The sequence below is a fragment of the Mirounga leonina genome, unplaced genomic scaffold (genome assembly GCF_011800145.1).
Source record: "Mirounga leonina isolate KUSES-001 unplaced genomic scaffold, KU_Mleo_1.0 Mir_168, whole genome shotgun sequence".
Classification (NCBI taxonomy): domain Eukaryota; kingdom Metazoa; phylum Chordata; class Mammalia; order Carnivora; family Phocidae; genus Mirounga; species Mirounga leonina.
Window position 1 is genome coordinate 50,676,495 of NW_023270426.1, and position 16,016 is coordinate 50,692,510.

The 16,016-nt window shown below is 37.1% G+C and overlaps 1 protein-coding gene and 1 pseudogene across 1 annotated transcript in view; both read left to right on the plus strand.

Annotated features, from left to right (window-relative positions):
* The window catches only part of CMYA5 (cardiomyopathy associated 5), an 87,167-nt gene that overhangs the window by 15,333 nt on the left and 55,818 nt on the right, over window positions 1-16,016 (plus strand). The gene's annotated exons all lie outside the window — the stretch shown is intronic.
* On the plus strand, window positions 10,135-10,254 carry LOC118017190 (annotated as a pseudogene).

The following is a 16,016-nucleotide window of genomic DNA, read 5'->3' on the forward strand; positions in this document are numbered from 1 at the left end:
CTGTCAGGACCTTCTGACCTGAGCAGTTTTTTGGGCCCGTGCTGCCGGCTAGCAGTGCTGCCCCCCAGTGACCCCTGCTCACCTGCACCTTAATTGGGGTGTACTCTCAGACGCACAAGTAATTCTCCTTGTTTGGTGTTTTGTTTTACTTTTGAGTTGAAACTGGGAGTGAACGTCAGTCTGCTCTGTACCTCGCTCACTACTGTCTTCCTCTCATTTCCTCAGTCGGGTGGTCAGAAAATGTCAAAAGTTTCTTGTTAGAAATGTATTTGAATACATCTCAGGGTCCCATGAAGCGACACGAGTCCTAAAGCCCCACTGCAATAATTGTGAGCTTTGAGCCACAATAGGGTCAGGGATGATGTACCTGCAGCCCCTGGCTGTACAGTTAGGAAGCTCTCTCAGCGCAGTTTGGTGAAGGGCTTTTCTCTGAATTCAGGTTTCAACATGATTGTGGCATTCTGGCACTTAAAAAGGATTTCATTCTTTCTGTTGTTTAGGGACTGTGTGTAATTTGTCTTCGGAACACACAGCACACACTCATAGATGTTGACTGAGAGAATGAGTAACGATTGAGCGATACAGGGAAGAATAACCAGAAAACTCACCGCTTTTGCTTAGTTACACTTTCCAGAGGTAATCACTGTTAGGGAGATGCCTTCGGTCTTAGTGACGGTGTTCAGAGTAAATCAAAGTGGATTTGTAGATCCTCAAAGTCTGGGTTTTACAAGGTGAATTTAACATTGGAAAGGAAAAGGCAGAGAACAAACATATGGAACGTTTGTTATTCGCCAAGTGTTGTACGAAGTATTTTACACATATCATTGCAACACAGCTGCCTTAGAAAGTACATATTAGTCTCCCTGTTAACTGAGGATGACCTTCAAGCTCAGGAAAGGAAGGGGGAGTAGTATGCCCAAGCTCACACAGCTAGTTAAGGGGTGAAGCCAGGATTTAAACACAGATCTCTCTGAGGTAAAAAATGTTATTTCCACCATTACCCCATCTCTTTCTATCCCATGGGCTCAGCACTGTGGCATATACTAAGGTAATGAGACATGGTTTCTGTCTGAAGAAACTTAATGTCAAGTAAAAGACCCATGGTAAATACTAATTGTAATAATGCAAAATAGCAGTAAATAAACACTGTGGTAGAATTATCAGAGAAGTACTCAGTGAGCAGAGAATTCCAGTAAATCTCAAATAATGTATTTTGTCTGAAAGAGTGAGCTCACTAACAACTAGCCCAGTCACATTTTGATTTTCTAAAAACTTCTCTCAAGACAGGGCTCCCACGGTACCCAGTGTTGATAAAAGTGTGGGTCAGGACGAAAGGCTCTTGTACAGGCTACTGAAAGGAATGCAAACTGATAAACCTTTCTGGAGGGGAAAATGGCAACATGCATAAAAATCCTGAAAAAATAAGTTTGTTCGACCCTCAAGTTCCTAAGGTGTTATTCTAAGAAAATAAATGTGCAGAAAGAGGTACATATGAGGGTGTTTGTCATAGCATTTTTTTTATAATAGCAAAAACTTAGAGATAGTGTAAATGTTGACAATAGGGTATGGGGTAGTGTTCTAGACTGTGATAGAATGCAGTGTTAAATACTAACTATGAAGTGGTAGACCAGTAGTAGCTCTTAAAGTTTGATCTCCTCTCAGGGTGTCCTCAAGATCAAAACTATTTCCATTGTAGGGGTGCCTGGGTGGCTCGGTCGTTAAGCATCTGCCTTTGGCTCAGGTCATGATCTCAGGGTCCTGGGATCGAGCCCCACATCTGGCTCCCTGCTCGGCGGGAAGCCTGCTTCTCCCTCTCCCACTCCCACTGCTTGTGTTCACTCTCTATCTGTGTCTCTCTCTGTCAAATAAATACATAAATTAAAAAAAAATCTTTAAAACTATTTCCATTGTAATACTAGCACATCTGTATTTGCCACTTTCACTCATGAAAGTGTAGAGTAGGAAAAGTCCATTGTATTATTATTATTATTTTTTAGATTCCACATTGCAACTAATCTTTAAAACTTGTCAAGTTTGGTGTGGTATAAGGAAAAATGCCCACAATAATCTGAAAGTCATTTCTCCCTTTTTCAATTACCTATATGAGGCTAGATTTTCTTCATATACGGTTTCTGTTTGTTTGTTTGTTTTTAGTAGTCTCCACGCCCAACACGGGGCTTGAACTCATGACCCTGAGATTAAGAGTCACATGCCCCTTCTTCATATATTTCTGCTAACAGAACATATCTACATTTTGAATGCAGAAGCAGATAAGAGAATTCAGCTGCCTTCTGTTAAGCCAAACATTAAAAGTATTTGCAAAACTCTAAAATAATGTCACTTTTCTCACTAAATGTTTTTGTTTGTTTGTTTTGGAAAAGAGAATTAGATTTTGTAAAATATATTACTGATGTTGACATGTAAGTATTACTTTATTTTAAAATGAATTAATAAACTTCAAAATTTTTGTTTTAATTACTAATACTATAAAAATAAAAAATACAAACCACATAAACAAAAGCTTTTTGAGGTCCTCAATAATTCTTAAGAGGATAAAGTAGTTTTGAGACCAAAAACATTGAAAAGAGCTGTTGGAACATAAAAATAGCATGGGAAATATTCAGAATATATTTTTAAATTTAAAGAGCGCATTATAAAACATACCATTTGTGTAAAAAAATTTTTTTTTTAAAAAGAACATCTCAGGATAGATTAAGAATGAAAGAAATACATCAAGTATATTAAAAGTAGTCATCTTTGAGTATTGGGATTACTGGTCATTTAAATTTTTTTTGTGCTTTTCTGTTTTCCCACATTTCCCACAGTGAAATTTATAATTGGCAATTAGGAAAAATTCTTATTTTTACAGACAGAACATCAAAATCTTGACTCTTGATTTCAGCTCAGGTCATGATCTCAGGGTCCTGGGATTGAGCCCCATGTCTCAGCAGAGTCTGCTCCCTCTCACTCTGCGCCTCCCCTTACTCTCTCTCTCTTCCTCTCAGATAAATAAATAAATCTTTAAAAATTTTTTTGACTTTTCACCTGAATTCAAATGAGGAGTAGGGAGAAAAGTATTAGCAAGTGTTGCCTTTATTATGCTTTTTAAAACATTGTACTAGATTTCATAAATATAAATTTTTTTTGCTAGATTTTTCTGTCTTTCGCCTTTGTGGGTGATGAATAAGAGAATGTTATGGGAAATTCATCTTAATTTTTGAGCTGCTAAAGATATCTAAGTACTTTAAAGTCTTATAAAAATGATTTGGGGGATACAGAGTTTTACATTAATCCTATTTATTCCAACATTAAACTATTGAATTTGTGTTTGCTGACTTCCAGTTTTGAGATTTTACAGTCAGAAACAAAAAGACTAGAACAAGCTACTGGCAAATTACTCCTAGTGTATTAATTTTATTTAATCTCTTTGTCTCTTTTTCTCTCTGGAATTTAAGAGACTTCCTTTTATGATGTTGCGTTTACTGTTTGCATTATGTTGTAGGTAAAATGTTTTTTTCTAGCAATGGTGTTTGGACCTGATGAAGGGATCATCAGCTAGGTAGACGGTGGTCTCATTGCACGGCCAGTGGTATCTCTATAAGGTTCATCCAACCTATCCCCCCAGCCTCTCTGCTGGTACAGGCGGAAGGTGCTCTCTCTGGAACCCTCAGGGCCGGAAGTTTCTTACCCATCCCCGTTCAGCTCAGAAGCATCTGCTGGAGTGAGGTCTTGGTGTGTTTTATTATTATTTTTTTTTCCTTTAAAAAATGACAGAGAAAAGAAAAATGTTGCCATATACTCTACTAGGCATATGGACAAACCCTCATTTCATAGGAGAGAATGGGAGCTAATAGAGGAGCTGGGTTTTATCTTTAAATGTGTTGTTATTTTCAAGGCCACAACATAAGGGCTCTTTCTTTGTTGCAAACCTAAGAAAAATTACTGGAGGGTCACTAAGGAAATGAGGAAAACCGATCAAATTTTTCCTACTTTTTGGAACAATTAGTCCTCATCCTCCATGCTTTTATGGAGTTTTAATTGTAGTATAAAAAAAAAAGTCAGTGGAACAGCAGGGGAGAAGTCTATCCTGACTCACTGATTTATTTTAAAAAAGATCCCAGCCTGACACATTCTCTTCAGATGAAGTACTCTGTCTCTTGGTAACCACCCCTCACCCTTCACAGGAATTTGACAGCAGTGGCTGGTGGGGCACAGTTTCTGTTCTGCGCTAATACTCAGTAGCTGTTGAAGAATTCCAGTGCTAAAGAGCTAAGCCTGTGTTTAAGTCCTCAGCTGGGAATCCCAGAACACAATTGTTCTTATCCTCCATGGTTTTCTATTTACATGCTCAGCAAAGGTTAATGTTGCTTGTGGTTGACTGTTTTTTCCCCTTACTCTTGGGTCTATCACCACTGGTTCTCAACTAGTATAATTCTGAAGACATTTTTGGTTTGGGGGCCAAGTACTGGTAGCATCTGGTGGAAAGAGGCCAGGGAATACTATTAAACATTCTTAGCACACAGAATTTATGTAGCCCCAAATGTCAATAGTGCCCCTGTTGAGGAACTCCCAAGACCATGTTTTGGTCTGAAGTAGTCACTAAGCTATGAACCCGTCCTGTCACACCATAGTTCATTTATTTTGGTTCTCTAGACTTGGCACCTTTCTGCCCTTAGTTTTCTATAATAGTGGAGAATTCGGTGGATGAGTTTTTATACTTCTCTCTGGGGGATTCAGACATTTGCCTATAGTTTACTTAATTAAATCATGGCCCCCAACTCTTGGCCAGGCCCTGAATAGATAAATATCTCCTAAGTATGCATGTATTTATTTGTTTATTTATTTATTTATTATTATTATTTTTGTAAGAGAGAGTGAGTGTGTGTGCGAGCTGGGAGTGGGGAGCACAGGGAGAGGGAGAGAGAAAATCTCAAGCAGGCTCCATGCCTAGCACGGTGCCCACACAGGTGTCAACACAATGACCCCAAGATTACCACACGAGCCAAAATCAAGAGTTGGATGCTCAACCAACTGAGCCATTCAGGCACCTCCCCCGCAAGTATTTATAAATTGATTGCTCACTCTGAAACCCAAACTCCTCTTTTTAACTCTGGGGAGATAAATGGCTCCTATAATTCCAGAGTCCTGATGGGTCATGTAACACCTTTACCCACTACTGGGTAGACATTTCCTACTTGAAGTAAATGGAGAAGTTTCTGCTTATGGCCCACATATAATATTTTGGTTGGGGAGGGGTGGGAGTCAGAAAGAAGAAAGATAGTCACTATTTTGAAATCTTGTACTTGCAAATGAATCACTTCTTCATCTACTCCTGGTTGAAAGGTCAAGCACATGTCTCAGGCACTCAGCAACCCAAGTTATCTCAAGCATATATGTAGCTCATCATTAACTAATTATCAGGACTGTCTAAAGCCCTGAGTGATGGGTATTTTCCAATCTACTTGGAGGTTGCAGTGGCATTTGGAAGCATCTAAATAATACTAACATATATGCCACTGGGTCTTTCCATTTTCAAAATTAGACTTTTGCACACCCAGACAGACCCTATGGTTTCACAACTCCCTGCTTTTGTACTTGTTCCTTTTACTTGAATTGTCCACAACCATCCCTAACCTGGTCTTTCTGGGAAACTCATTTTTATTTTACAAAACCTTGTATCAACCTTTTATATTCTATGATTATGTTCCAGACCCCTCCTTTCACATATATTCACACAGCCTGCCCCAATCTACTCCAAAGTTAAAAAATTTCCTTCTCTGTACATCTATGTCTGAAGGCTTTTTGCACATTCTTTCTGTTATCGCATGTGTCAGCTGTATTTTAATGATCTCTGTCGATATATCAACATGCTAGGGTTGATGTTCCTGGAAGACAGGCACTGTGTTATTCCTCTTAGTATTCTCATTATTTTCCGCATTATGAGTACTTGTTAGAATCTGAAAACAGAGTTTCTATTATTTATTTTGCCAGGCTTGGTTTTGTTTTTTAATTTGCAACATATTATCGATTAACTGGGTTAGCTCTGATTACGGGACTGAAATAGTAGTTGTAGTAGTTAAGGGAGGTTTATCAATGTTAGATTAATATTTTACAAGAATGTTTTCATTTACTTGTATCATTATATATATATATATATATTATATATATATATAATAAAAGAAGTGTTTTCTATGCCAAGTAGTACAGATATTTAATGTCGGAGTGAGGCGTTTCAGGATGACTGAGACATGTAGTTAGGTTTGTATTAGATAAGATAACACTAGCTGCTGTAAGTGAACTATCATAATAAAACTTTCTCTTGAGTTACTCTCTTGAGTTACTTAAAAGTCTGATGCAGGTTTTTCTGGTTGGGCAGGTCTCCTCCAAGTAGTGACTCAGGGCCTGAGGCATCTTACTTGTTGTGGCTTTGCGCTTTTCATTATGTGGCATTCAAGGTTGCTGTCCTTCAAACTCTGCAGGGAAAAAGTAGAGAGGGTCACATGTGGGAGGTTTTAATGATCCCGACCTAGGAATGGCATATGTTACTAGTGTTCACTTTCCATTGGCTAGAACTTGTCACTTGGCTGCCATCTGGACACACCTAACTCAAAGGAGGCCGGGAAGTATAGACTATCTGTAAGCCCAGAAAGAAGAGAAACAAGCTTGGTGATAAGCTAGCCATCTCTAATAGTGAGCAAAGAAACAATTCTCTATATACAAATAGCAAATGGCATCTATTAGAACTTTGAAAATCTCACAGAACAAATGGGGGACTGAGGAACTGGGCAAGAACCAGGGGAGTGCTATATGGGGTCCAGGGAACAAGAAAGTCTGATTATCTGTCCTGAGTGCTGTGGATTTTCAGCCATCCAATGGCACTTTTTAAGATTCAAATTCCTGATTGGGGTAGGGCAGGGTGGTAGATGGGCCAGCAAGCTTAGTCTGAATAGCTCCCATCTCTGAGTGACTAGAAGATGGCAGGCCTGACAGTCCAATGGCTTACTGTCCCATTCAGAGTGAAGTCCAAATACTTCCCATGGCCTTGACGCCCTGGTGAACTGGCTCCCAGTTACCCTTCTGGCCTCACCTCTTGTTTTTCTCTCTCTCCCCCTTGCCCTGCTTCATCATACTCCCATCTTTGCTGTGTGTGTTTGCCAAGCAGTCTCATCTGAGCAATGTTAGTATTGTTGTTTGCTCTGCTCTTTCTGCTGGTATTTGCATGCTTAGTCCCTCACTCCTTCCCAGTCTCTGCTCAAATGTCTCTTTAACTGAGAGGTTTTCCTTGACCACCCTGTACAATATAGCACCCCAACTCAAACCATTGCCCTCAATCCCACTTATTCTGTTTTATTTTATTCATAGCACTTACTGCTACCAAACATTTGTATGTTTGCTCTGTTTTTTCTCTGTCTTCCCCTCTACTAGAATTTAAGCAACATGAGAGCAGGAATTTTGTTTTGTTTCCATGCAAAAAACCAGACATTGGGTGAGTGTCAGAGCAAGCACTGAAATCCAGGCTTCCTTCCTCCTGTCAGCAGATCACTGCAGGACCAGCCTGAGTTGGCATGCCCCGAGGCTAACGTAGCCTGAGCCATTGAAGAATACCAACATTTATCTTTTTTTGTACAATCTGACTCAGATTGTCAACCCTTATTCTTTCCAGCTCATGAACATTTTTGCCACGGATATAATATTATTTATCACTGACCATGGGTAATGAATTTTTAATATTGGCCTATGTTGTTTATAATGCATCAGGTCAATCATTTTAGCTCTGGTGCAAACCAGTGCAAATAAAGCTGTGCACAGTTCTATGTGCTTGTGAAAGAAACCCACATGTGAACAGGGCATTACTGAATTCTGACTGGCAGATTTCTCTTGGTCTGATTAGTCCACACATCAGTTTATGGTGGATACTCACAAGCACGTAGGTTAGCTATCATTATCTGTTCTTGCTGTCAAGTGATGTCCTTTAGGCTTTGCCAACTGCTGTACTTGTGGTCATTTGTGTTTACTGGGCTTTGACAAGTAGATTATTATACAACACCCTCTTCTCCCTGCCTAAATCCTGTGACAACTGATAAATAAATCAAAGGAATGGCAAAGAGAGATCAAAATGTCAGCTTTATTACTAATAAGCTGATGATATCAAAGAATGTGCCTTAGGTGTAGGATAACAATGTGTTTTCTAATACCAAGTCTCAGAAATAAACAGACTTATATACCCAGTCATGAATTCTGAAAAACTACAGGCCTCTCCACAGGAGGGCCTGTTCTATATACTGAACAGCACAAGGAACAGAGTAAAATAGGAAACAGTGATAGAGGGAAGCTAAGCTAGGAAGGAGGGTTACACTAAGATGTCCTTCCACGTGGAAAGAAATACCTGGAATGAGCAATTAATGTCTCTTTTTAATAATTTAAAGAAATTGCTGTCATGTATTTTATGAGATTTTACAGATAAAAAAACTCCTTTAAAAAAATCTAAAAAGATGGGAATCTTTATATTGCACAGTTTATTCATGCTCCCTTGTATAGATGGGCAGAAAAATGTTCCCACAAAACTGAGTGTTCTCAAACTAGGCCGGGAGAATGCTGATTGTGTCTGGCAACACTCCCGTAGACATGATGGCTTAGGCAAGCACCTAATTTGTTTTACTGTGGAGCTGCCCCCAGTAGCAACATCCAAATACATTCTTAGATTTCAGAAGAATAAATAAGGAAAAATTAACTTGTAGTTCTACCATAAATCTATAGCTCAGACCAAATTGGTTAATTTGAAGTGAACTGCAAAGTTCTTTTAGAAAATTTGCACCAAATGGTTATTTTGCTGTAAAACAAATTGTGCCTAACACAGTGCCTACTACAAAACTGGAGCTCAGTAAATACTTGTTGAATGAGTGTATCTGGACTTTGGGCTTCAATTTGAAATCAGTTGAAAGTCAATGATGATTCAAGAAATTTTATAGTTTTGACATTCATCTGAAACAGAAATTCCGTGGAGATTAGAAATATACAGAAAGAGTAATATAAACTCTTTTAACTACTTTCCACTAAACCTAATTGGCTAGAGGAACCAAAGATCCCCGTTTTCTCCTTAAAACAGGCAAGGCAAGCTAACCACTCCTTGTAGCAAGCTACTGTCTAATAATACTCATCATTTTGAGTAGCATTTTTACTAAGGGTCAGTTGTGACTATTTCCAAACTTATTTTATCTATCATCTATCTATCTATCTATCTATCTATCTATCTATCTATCTATCTATCTATCATCTATCTATCTATCTTTAAGTAGGCTCCATGCCCAGTGTGAAGCCCAGTGCGGGGCTTGAACTCATGACCCTGAAATCAAGACTTGAGCTAAGATCAAGAGTTGGATGCTTAACCGACTGAGCCACCTAGGCACCCCCAAACCTTTTAATACTAGTTGTACTTGTTATTGTTATTACATGGTTTAAATTTTTTTTTTTTAAGATTTTATTTATTTATTTGACAGAGAGAGACACAGCGAGAGAGGGAACACAAGCAGGGGGAGTGGGAGAGGGAGAAGCAGGCTCCCCGCAGAGCAGGGAGCCCGATGCGGGACTCGATCCCAGGACCCTGGGATCATGACCTGAGCCGAAGGCAGTCGCTTAACCAACTGAGCCACCCAGGTGCCCTACATGGTTTAATTAAATATTACTGAAGCTGATGAACTGAGTGCAAAAGTAGAAGAGTTGTTCTGGAAACAAAGGTGAGTGTTTTGGAAAGACTTCACAAGAGGAGAGCTAATAAAAGAACCACTAAAAGACAGGATTCCTCATAGGTAGTTTATAGCTCATAGGTAGTTTATAGCCTTGTAGAGCAGCTAAGATATATGTAAAAATAACTACTGTAGGATTTTAAATGCCATAGAAGACTACATGAAGATTCCAGAAGTTCAGAGGAGGAAAATTACTTTTGGCTCAGAGAATCATTGACAGGTACATAGACAAGTTGATATATGAGCTGGTCTCTGAAAAGTGTAAAGTTAGGATGTACAGAGATGATTCATTCCAAGTGAAAAGAAGGATGTAAGCAAAGCCATGTTTGGCTGGAGCACAGGGTTCATGAAGAAGAAGAGTAGAAGATAAAGGTAGAAAGGTAAGTGGGTTGTGCTTGCTTTGGCAGCACATATACTAAAATTGGAACAATACAGAGAAGATTAGCATGGCCCCTGTGCAAGGATGATAAATGGGTTTCAAGTAGTAGAAGGCCCGAACTCCCACACTTATGAAATGTCTGGTCATTGTGAAAATAAGATACTTATTCTACTCATCCACACAGAACTTCATTGGTCTTTAGTATACTTACAAAATGAGGACTTTATGTTAGGGCATGATAAACCTCTATAATAATTTTTTCATTCATGGATTCATGCATTTTTTTTTTCCTTAACTGCCTAATAGCCTATAAGCTCCTCTTAACCTAAGCTATTTTATATTACTTTTTGTTCAGCAATGCATATGATTAATTTTCTGCTTAGGACATGGGTATTCACTTAATTTTTGGTGAAAATATTAATTGTAGAATTAGTGATTGTTTTTAAGAACTCTTGGTTCTTTTTTAAAGGCCCACATAAAATACCAACAATTTGTATTATAAGATTACAAGCTTGCTTGACATTTTATACTTTAAAAACATGTTTTTCAAAGTTTGCAATATATGAAAGATCAAATGTGACTTTATTATACTGTTATAACTGTTGAAACTTAATGCACTTTAACAGATATAGTAAGAAAAAATCCTATCCATTACCTTTTTTCATTTGGTACACTATTAGTGCACTGTGATTGCTTGACAGTGGAATAAGTCATCATGAAAATCTAAGGCATTGCTCAAAATGATATTCCCATAAGGAATGTCACTTTAACTGTTGGTCAGAAGAAGGGACTGCTCATTCCTAGAATATTAATCTTGAGCCCAATAGAAACAAAATATAATATTTATCTTAGCCTTCAGATACAAAGTTTGAGGACCTGTTTCACTTCTTTAGAAGCATAGTTCTATTTCCTTTAAGTAAAAATGAGAGTACCAGTTAAAGATGATGATGAGATAAGGGAAATCATTATTTTGGTAGCTCTACTTTGAGGGCTAGCCATTTTCCTCTTTAAAAATCTCAATTTGGATATAAGTGTATTCCCTTTCTTTGGTTTTCTCCCTTGTAAAATGAAAAATATTATAAAGTCACAAGGCTCTTTCCATCCATGACCAATAATTTAATTTTCAGTAAGTTACTAGTCTCTGTTTCAACTAAAATGAAATGGAAATAAACAGGGGTATCTAAGGAGGCTGATCGCTGCTAAATTGCAAACACAAGAATTTTTTTGATCTGGTCATATTCCAGGATCTTATGCTTCATTTTGGAACAAAGAAGTTAGATTTTTCCAGCACATTTAATAAAATTCATCTCTTGAGAACTGATTTATGCTAATACAACTCACACACACAAAATAAATTTAGAAAATATGTCAGCTCAACAGTGGGATATAAAAATATTATCAGCAAGCTACCAAAACACCATTCAGGGGTTATCATATCCCCTCCTCACTATACAAAGGGGTATGTATGTTACACAATGAAAATATAAATTAGGGTTTACTGGGGGAAATTCAGAAATGGAGAAGTAGCAGAGCACATGAATCCTTCAAGCTCTCATCCCACAAAGAGTCTTACTTATTCAGGGCATAGCTGGATTGCTATAGAAAGAGTAGGGCTCCTGGAGGAGGGTGATGCTTATATAATGCTGAACTTATTTATAGGGAGAAGGGGACATGGAAATAAAAGACAAGATTGAGAACTTTGTCAGAGGATTGGAAACAAAAGAACGGAAATATTAGTACTGAAAAATACAATAACAATGACACATTTGATGGTTGTAGTAGTAGTTTAGACACACCTGAAGAGAGAATAAATGTGCTGAATCATAGATTGAAAGAAACATGCAAATGAAGCACAGATAAGGCACAGTGAGAAATTTTAATTTATGAAAAATTGGAATCTCAGACAAAGAGAAAAGGGACAAGGGATAGAAGCAATATTTGAACATAATATGGCTGAGAATTTTTCAAAGATGATGAAAGACATCAATATCCAGATTTAAGAAGCCATACAAACTCCAAGCAGGATAAGATTCCTAAGCACATCATAGTAAAACTTCTGAAAACTAAAGACAACAAGAAGATTCTAAAAATAGCTGGGTGGTGGTGGGGAGAAATAATCCAGAATACCTTCAGAAAACAACATTACACTAACAGTTGATTTATCAATGAGACAAGGGAAGATAGAAGACAGTGGAATGATACTTTTTAAAGTGTTGAGAGAAAATATCTGCCAATCTAGAATTTTATACCCTGAAAAGATATTCTTCAAGAATGGAAATGTAAAAGACTTAAAAAAAAAAAGAGTAGAGAGATTTTATCACCACCAGATTCACACTAAAGGAAATACTAAATGGAATTCTTCAGGGAGGAGGAAAGTGATTCCAGATGGAATGTTGGAGATGCAGGAAAGAATGAAACACAATAAAAAGATTCAGTATCTAGGTAAGTCTAAATGAATATTGACAGTTTAAAATAGTAATAAAGTTATATCCATGGGATTTAAAAATATTTATAGAATTAAAATATAATTACAGTAGCATGTAAATTGAAATTAAAGTGGTTTAGGGTCTTTGTGTTGTCTTGGAAAAATAAAAATTCCAATTTGTGTTAGACATTAATTAATCAAGGATGCATGTTGTAATCTTTAGGGTAATCACTAAAAGAATAGTAAAATGTAACTGCCAACCTGATAGGGAAAATGGAATAATAATAAATATTCAATCAGAAATAAGGCAAGAAAGAAGAGAAAAAGGAACATAGAATAGGTAGTACAGATAGAAAGCAAAGATAGAAGACTTAACCCAAATATATGATAATTATATTGGTAATTATATTAAGTTTAAATGAACTAAATGTTCCACTTAAATTATCAGAGTTGATTTAAAAAATCTTTGAGTTACTTATAAGAGACACATCTAAAATATAAGGATAAGGATACAGAAAGGCTAAAAGTAAAAATGCAAAGCGATAATAGCATGCAAACATTAATCAAAACCAAACTGGTATAATTTAATTAATATCAAAGTACAACTTTATTAGTATCAAAGAATACATAGGCAAAAATCATTATTCAGAGATAAAAGGGACATTTCATAATGATTAAAAGTTAATATTTCTGGGATGCCTGGGTGGCTCAGTCATTAAGTGTCTGCCTTCGGCTCAGGTCATGATCCCAGGGTCCTGGGATCGAGCCCCGCATCAGGCTCCCTGCTCCACAGGAAGCCTGCTTCTTCCTCTCCCACTCCCCCTGCTTGTGTTCACACTCTCTGTGTCTCTCTCCAAATAAATAAATAAAATCTTAAAAAAAAAAAGTATAATACATCACAACCACTTGAGGTCGTTTTAGGAATTCAAGGTTGGTTTGACATCTGGAAATCAATCACTGTAATTCACATTAACAGAATAGAGGATATGGTCATCACCATAGTTGTATAAAAAATGTTTAATAAAATTTAACATTCATTCATTCATTCATTATTTTAAAAACTCTCTCAGCAAATAGGAATAGAAGGAAACTTCCTTAATCAGATAAAGGTTATCCTCAAAAGGAAGGAGGAGTGTTTGGCACTCAGCTCTGGTATCAATCTATTTTTTCCTGATCTAACTCAGACCACTAAACCTTCTCCTTGCCCGTTTCTGAAAGGGGACAGAAAGTGAGCTGCATACACAGGTCATCAAGATGTGTCTATCTTCTACATGGGAAGCCAAGTAATAATGAGAAGTTTGCTCTGTGAGAATCAGAGGAGAATGAATGAGATGATGTTCATAGCCAATATCCATTAACTATGAAACGCTGATGTATACATCTTTGCATAGATGAGAACACTTGTGTTCTTGAATAAGAAATATATTTCTGAACTCTATGCAGACCATTTCTCTTCTATTAAGGGAAATTATTTTTTTAGACTGAGTGTAATGTGAATCCTTGGGCTGTGGTTTTACACATGCTAATATAGTCATTCTCTGATTCCTGTTGGCTCTGTCATTCTTCTATTCCTTTGCTTCTCTCCAAAAATCCAGACATCCCAAAATACTTTAGGTTTTTCAGTGAGCCAGGCTGATTTATTCATATGTACATTTTGCATATTCTGTGACATTTTCCTGGAATAACCTCTCCATCCTCACACCACCTCCACGCCTCATCCATTTGGCAAACTCCTATTTATTCTTCAAAATCCAACTCAAGTATCTTTCCTCTGTGAAGTCTTCTCATCTTTACATTGTCACTGTATCTTGCTTGTCTTCTAGAATAGTACTAATCGTACTTGTTAAAATGTTTAGTTCTGTCTCCCTATTAGATTTTTAATTTCTTGAGAAAAGGTTCTGTGTCTTTATATTTGTATTCCTAGTATTTAAGCCCAATAAAAGTTCATTAAATGAAGGAATGAATGAGTGAATGAATAAACAAACAATTGAATGAATCCACCTCAGTAGGGCTCTTTCTTCTTATGATCACCATTTGGGTATTCTGCTAAGCACTCATGAACTCATTCTAGCTAGTAATGAAAACTTCTCTGGTTGAGTACATTAAATTTATAATCAATAATTAACTCTAAATTGAATTTATAATTGCTTTTATCATACTACTACAATCATGGATATTCAAAATGCTGATTTCCCAGATGCATGTCATAACCTTACTTTTTAATTTCATCCTGCTTCTCTTAAATAAACAAAGAAGAAGGGGTAGAAGGAATTGAAAATTCTGAGGAATAACTTTAATTATGTAAATAGCTTGAAAAAAACATTGTAAAATAAGATTCAATCCAGAACCAAGATAGAGTATTAATTCCTAATTAAGTTCCGTGGTTTAATACCAAAGCAAATAAGTGAGAGCAGAGTTGCCAAGGAAATGGAGAAACTAGTTCTTCCCATTGCTTTCCAGCCCTTTGCACTCATGGCATGTATAGGAAGTGAAATTACTTATAGTGCCCTGGGATAAATGGATGAGGCTGCTTGCTGTTGAAGACCAGCTGGGCAGGGGTTCTGGCTGCCCTAGGCTCTCCCTGGCAGTGGTGAGAGTTAAGGAAGTCAGGATCTCAGTGGTCCATAAGCACTTTGCAGCAGACTGTTGGGGAAACTCTGAGGTTTAAGAAAGGGGAGTAGACTGTAACTACAAGGATTTATGGTCTTGGCGCTCAGCCTGGTCTAACTAGGAAGTGTTTGAAGTAAGCAAGAAAGGCATATACTACTTAAATTTCATAGTTAGGATTGTTTAGGCCAGTGCTTTTCAACTCTGCTTTAGATTGGAGTCACTTAGAAGCTTTTAAAACATAAAAACACAGCAAAGCTGAGATCCTACCCTGGTATAGTTAAATCAGAGTCTCTGTGGGGAGGGGTATGGGATAGCATCAGTATTTTTAAAAAGTTTCCTACTGGTGATTCTAAAATATGTCCAGAGTTAAGAACCACTGGCATAAGCAGTGATTGATGATTAAAAATTATTAGTAAGGGACCTAAATTCTGCATATGTTTTCAAAAAGTTAATAATTAATATATACGTATTTATATATTAATACTTAAAAAATACTTAATTTAATACTTACACTTCATGGGTTTTTAGCATAGGAAGCTTTTTGTTTTTGTTTTTATTGTTGTAGAATGGTATACGCCAGTCAGTAGTTTGTGTTTATTGCAAACTGTAGCCATATTCTTAGAAGGATATAGCCATTGGAGTTTTAATCTTCAACTTAATGCTTATGAAGTAATGGCAAACATGATTGCTGAATTGATCAGGAAGAGTAACACTGGAGGTTTTTAAACTAAGCCTTGAAGAGGAGATAGAATTTAGATATGCAGAAGAGGTGGAGTGAAATGGGGGATAAGAATTGTAAATGCAGGAACAGAATGAACACCCAGGAGGAAGAGGTACAAGAAAATTTCAGAGAAGAGTA